The 6358-nt window shown below is 44.0% G+C and overlaps 1 pseudogene; it reads left to right on the top strand.

Moving 5' to 3' along the window:
• Positions 1-2175: 2175 nt before the first annotated feature.
• LOC100391043 (ubiquitin-associated protein 2-like) lies at positions 2176-5660 on the top strand (annotated as a pseudogene).
• The last annotated feature ends 698 nt before the right edge of the window (positions 5661-6358 follow it).

Here is a 6358-nt window from a genome sequence, read left to right as displayed (position 1 = left end):
AGATAATGAAGCTGAGTCATGTTTAGCCAGGGGTAACAGGGGTAAGAGGATTTACGAGTATTTCCAAATTGCTGAGATTGACATTCCTCTTAAGTTTATCTTGTTTCTCAATATTATAATTGTTAAAAAGGAAAAAAAACTACTAGAGTTATTTTTACTATCACCTAACAATTAAATATCCCAATTCCAGACTGGTTTATATTCTGAAACTTGTTCAGAGAAAACTCTAACATCAATAGATGTTACTCACCAGAGGCCTGATTAATGAAAGAGCTGTGGCATTGGCTGGGAGAGGATGTTATTCTGCAATCAGGGCACAAATGATCTTTCACTCTTCTGGATGCAGATTATTTACTGTGGCCATATTTAGAATAACTTGATATATGACAAGATTTATGAAACTTGGACAAAACTTCCAAAGTATATACAAGTGCTGCTGACAAGATGGGATCTTTCAGTATAGTCTGCATAGAAACAAAGCCACACATTTCCACAGTGCAACCAAAGAGCTGTGTTAACATTTTCCTATGAGCACAATCTTTTCTCATGTTAGCCTCCATCTTCTTAAATCACTTTCCATTAAAGCTGGGTATTAGCCAATGTTACTGGGTGGTATGAATATCTAGACCACAACAGTGGCTCTGTGTACACATGCATATACACAGATATGCATATATACATACACTTAGGAATATATACAGAATAAATGCAAAATAAGGTTGGCAAGTAGAAAATTTGGTCACACCAAGTCTTAGTCTTGGCAGCATATAGATATAAAAGTTTGGCTTTTTAAACTAAATTGAATTGGTTTGCAAACTAAATTCAGAGAGTTGATTTTTGTCTTTGAAGACAGAGCCATTTTGTACAATATACCCTTTAGGGCTTAACTTTTGGCACTTCTTCCAACTTATTTTGTGGGTGTGTGTCTAAGAGTAAGCTTTCACTTTTATTTATTTTTTTAATTTTATTTTAAGTTCTGGGATATATGTGCGGAATATGCAGGTTTGTTACAAAGGTATACATGTGCCACGGTGGTTTGCTGCACCTATCAAATGGTCATCTAGGTTTTAAGCCCCACATGCATTAGATATTTGTCCTAGCGCTCTCCTTCCCCTTTCCCCCTCACCCCCAACAGGGTTATGTTCCCCTCCCTGGGTCTGTGCATTCCCATTGTTCAACTCCCACTTGTGAGTGAGAACATGTTCACTCATGTTTGGTTTTCTGTTCATGTGTTAGTTTGCTGAGACTGATGGTTTCCAGCTTCATCCATGTCCCTGCAAAGAACATGAACTTTTCTTTTTTTAGGCCTGCATAGATTTCCATGGTGTGTATGTACAACATTTTCTTTATCCAGTCTATCATTAATGGGCATTTTGGTTGGTTCCAAGTCTTTGCTCTTGTGAATAGTGCTGCAATAAACATACATGTCCATGTGTCTTTCTAGTAGACTGATATATAATCCTTTCGGTGTATACCCAGTAATGGGATTGCTGGGTAAAAAGGTGTTTTTGGTTCTAGATCCTTGAGGAATTGCCACACTGTCTTCCACAATGGTTGAACTAATTTACACTCCCATCAAAGTGTAAAAGCATTCCTATTTCTCCACATCCTCTCCAGCATCTGTTGTCTCCTGACATTTTAATGATTGCCATTCTAACTAGCATACGATGGTATCTCATTGTGATTTTGATTTACATTTCTCTAATGACCAGTGATGTTGAGCTTTTATTCATGTTTGTTGGCCGCATAAATGTCTTCTTCTGAGAAGTATCTGTTCATATCCTTTGCCCACTTTTTGATGGGGTTGTTTGTTTTCTTCTTACGAATCTATTTAAGTTCCTTGTAGATTTTGGATACTAGACCTTTGTCAGATGGATAGATTGCAACAATTATCTGCCATTCTCTAGATCTTCCAACCTATTTTTATGTAAATCTAAGTTCTTGAATTTGTTGTTGTTGTTTTGGGTATTGACCTAATTTTCCATTTATCTTGACATGCAGTCTCTATGTCTGTGATGTCTATGTATGTATGTATTAGTTGCTTAAAAAACAGAAACCCCTGGTGTCAGTGTGGAGGAGACTAAGGTAAAGTTGGGAGTGCAGTGGTGGCAGCAGCAGCAGTGTGGTGGGGCCAGTATTCTACATTGTAAATACTGTTATTTGTGTGTACTGTAAATGATGATGTTGGTGGGCACTAGCCAAGCTTGGGGTAACTGGGAACAATCTCAAAACCAAAACCAGACACAGCACGATCAGTGGCCATAGGCCACTGCAGAACAAATTCAACTTGCACAGATGATTTTGGACCATAATGATGCTGACTCTGAGGAGAGGGTAAAACAATTGATTGGTAGTACAGGCAAGAACCAGGATGAATGCATGATTGCTTTACATGACTGCAATGGAGAGGTCAACAGAGCCATCAGTGTTCTCCCAGAAGGAAACACAGACACACATTCCTGCGAGATGGTTGGAAAGGAAAAGCAAGTCTCAGGCCAGAAGGATTGTGGCCAGATGGCATCCAATGAGGAAGGCAAAGAAAACTGAGACTGGGACAGAGACTATAGTCAGCAATGTGGTGGGCCACCAAGATGGGCGAGAGGAACCAACTGTAGATGAGAGTTTTGAGGTCAGAAAAATAGATCGTATGACACCAAGAGTGGAGGGCCTTCTGGAAGAGGAACAGAAAGAAGCAGAAGGGACTGTGGCCGAGGCAGAGGTGGCTCTGGTACATGAGGAGGAAAGTTTTCTGCTCGAGGAATGGGAACCTTTAACCCAGCTGATTATGCAGAGCCAGCCAATACTGGTGATAACTATGGCAATAGTAGTGCCAATAGGTGGAACAACACTGGCCACTCTGAAACAGATAATGGGACAAGACTTGATTTCATTGGGGTTGAGGCGTCAAATTATCCCCCAAAATTTGAGGCTGCTCCTGATGCATGAAGGACTGCAACTAAGGAGTGGGGGACTGAAGACTAGAATGAAGATCTTTCTGAGACCAAGATCTTTACTGCCTCTAATGTATCTTTAGGGCCTCTGCCTGCAGAGAATGTGACAGTCACTGCTGGTCAGAGAACTGACCTTGCTATTCCGCTGGGGAAGACACCATGTACAATGGAGAATGAATCATCTAATCCAGATCCATCTCAAGCACCTTCTGTGGCCCCACCTCTGGTGTTCAATAATTAAAAGCAGACTGCCATATCACAGCCTGCTTCAGGGAACACATTTTCTCATCACTGTATTGTGAGCATGTTCGGGAAAGGATTTGGTGATGTCGGTGAAGCTAAAGGCTGCAGTACTATAGGCTCTCGGTTCTTGGAGCAATTCAAAACTGCTCAAGCTCTGGCTCAGTTGATTCCTCAGCATTCTCATTCTCTAAGCACGATCACCTCCTCTTGGGACATGGGCTCGACGACACAATCCCCATCACTGGTGCAGTATGCGTTGAAGAACCCAAGTAATTTTACTTTAAGTTCTAGGATACATGTGCTGAACATGCAGGTTTTTTACGTAGGTGTACCTGTGCCATGGTGGTTTGCTGCACCTATCAAATGGTCATCTAGGTTTTAAGCCCCACATGCTTAAGCAATGCATAGCCCCTTGACAAAGCACCAGGCTTTTACCCCATCTTCAACCACGATGGAGGTATTCCTTCAGGAGAAGTCACCTGTAGTGGCTACCTCTGCAGCTGCACCTCCACCTCCGTCTTCTCCTCTACCAAGCAAATCCACGTCGGCTCCACAGATGCCGCGTGGATCTTCAGGCAACCAGTCCTATAGCCCTCAGCTGGCTCAACAGAAACTGAAACAGCAGAAGGAAAAAGGCTCTTTGACTTCTAAGGTTCCTGCTCTGGCTGTGGAGATGCCTGCCTCAGCAGATATCTCAGGGCTAAACCTGCAATTCGGAACACTGCAGTTTGGGTCAGACTCTGTCCTTTCTGATTACGAGTCCACCCTCTCCACAAGTACCTCTTCAAGCCAGGCTCCAAGTAGCCTGTTTACCAGCACAACCAGTGAATCTTCATCTACAGTTTCATCTAGCCAGAGTCAGCAGTCTGGTTATCAGAGCGGCCCAATTCAGTCGACAACCTATACCTCCCAAAATAATGCTCAGGGCTCTCTTTATGAACAGAGATCCACACAGACTTGGCGGTGCCTCAGCTCCACCTATTCATCACCCCAAAAGGACCTGACTCAGGCAAAGAATGGCTTCAGTTCTGTGCAGGCCACACAGTTATAGACCACAGGTTGAAGGTGCTACAGGCTCTGCAGTGAAATCTGATTCACTTTCCACTTCCAGCATCCTCCATCTCAATGAAACAGTATCTGCAGCTTCGTTACTGATGACAGTCAATCAGCACTCATCCTCCTTGGGTGGCCTGAGCCACAGTGAGGAGATTCCAAATACACCGCACAACACAGCAGCACATTGTCTACACAGCAAAATACGCTTTCATCATCAACGTCTTCTGGGCACACTTCGACATCCACTCTTTTGCACACAAGTGTAGAGGGTGAAGCAAATCTCCATTCTTCCTCCAGCACTTTTTTCATCACATGTGCACCTCCCCTAGTGGTCAGTGTCTCCTCCAGTCTCAGTAGTGGCAGCAGCCTGCACCTCAGCCTAGGCAGCAACTCCACTGTCACAGCCTCGACTCGAAGCTCAGTTGCTACGACTTCAGGAAAAGTTCTTCCCAACCTCATTCCTGGGGTTCCACTGTTGTTGTCTGATCCATATATTATGGCTCCAGGGCTGTTCCATGCCTATCCACAACAAGTATATGGTTATGATGACTTGCAGATGCTTCAGAAAAGATTTCCACTGGATTACTACAGCATCTCATTTCCCACACCCCACTACTCCACTGACTGGGAGGGATGGCAGCCTGGCCAGCAACCCTTATTCTGGTGACTTCATGAAGTTCAGTTGTGGGGATACCTCTTCCCCAGTCCCGGCCAGAACCTTGGCCCAACCTCAACAGGACCAGATGTAGACTCACAACACCATGCAGCAGACATTCCTGAACCCAGAGCTGCCTCCTGGCTGCAGTTAGACCAGCCTGCCGTACTATACAGGAGTTCCAGGCCTCCCTAGCACCTTCCAGTTTGGGCCTGCTGTGTTCCCTGTGGCTCCTACCTCTTCCAAGCAGCATGGTGTGAATGTCAGTGTGAACGCACTGGCTCCCCACTTTCCAACAGCCAAGTGGATATGGGTCTCATGGATACAACACTGGTGTTTCATTACCTCCAGTATATGGGCATGCCAGATATCTTGGGTTCTGTGTACTCCAAAACCCAGCAGTCCTTTGAAAAACAAGATTTTCATTCCAATATTTCTGCTGCTTTCTACAACTTTTCTTCAGCCCTAGGAAGTGGAGACACCATCAATCCAGCCACAGCTGCTGCCTACCCAACTGACCCCTTTATGCACATTCTGACCCCCCATCAGCAGCCGTACTCTCAGATCCTTCACCATCACCTGCAGCAGGTTGGCCAGATGGGCAGCGAGCAATGTAACCAGACCAGCTCCATCCCACGGGAGCCCCAGACCAACAAGTCTGTCTACAACAGCTACAGCTGCGGGGCCAACTGAGGCCCTGATCCTCTTCTCCTGGTCCCATCTTCTGAGAGGCTTCTCAGCCTGGAAATGATGGAAACAGCACCAAGGAAAAAAGAATGTGGGGGTCTTCTGCTGCCCCCCACTCCCAGAAGCCCACCCCATGCCTCAGCTTCATGTTTGTCCCATTTCTATACCGTCCCCACAGTGTTGTGTGTATTATAGGATTTGTATTTTCTCCTTTCTCCCTCCCTTCCCTTCCTTCTCCTCTCTTGCATTCAAGATTATGACATTGTTGTGGGCCCTGCCCTTCCTTTGCTTCCTTCTGTTCACCCTGGTGGTGTATGAATGAGGTGGGGAGGTGGGACCCCTAATATGTATCAGCCCAACAGCCCTAAGTCTCCTTTATTATTAGGAAAACAACAACAAAATGGTGTCATGAATATGAACAGCATTGCCCCATGAATTCGTTGAGGTGTTTTTTTTTTGGACTGTGTCCTCAAATTTAATGGATTAATGTGTCTTGTATATATAAAAAGGAAATCTCTAAATTAAAAAAACAGAAACCATGTCCGTTCCAGATTATATATTTCCATCATTTTCAGCATAACCACCTTTCAGGAGCACATACGGTGTTAGTTAAATACAGTTATGCCACTTTTCATTTTAACTGCTTCTAAGTTTTACTTAAAAACAAATTAATAGATCTATTGTTTATTACTATCATCATGAAGTGTGATATGCTGTTCTTATTTTATATAAATACCTTGTTGAGACATATTTTTGTCATTCATAA

Source organism: Callithrix jacchus, chromosome 14, assembly GCF_049354715.1.
Source record: "Callithrix jacchus isolate 240 chromosome 14, calJac240_pri, whole genome shotgun sequence".
Lineage (NCBI taxonomy): Eukaryota > Metazoa > Chordata > Mammalia > Primates > Cebidae > Callithrix > Callithrix jacchus.
This window is presented reverse-complemented; position numbering and strand designations above follow the sequence as displayed.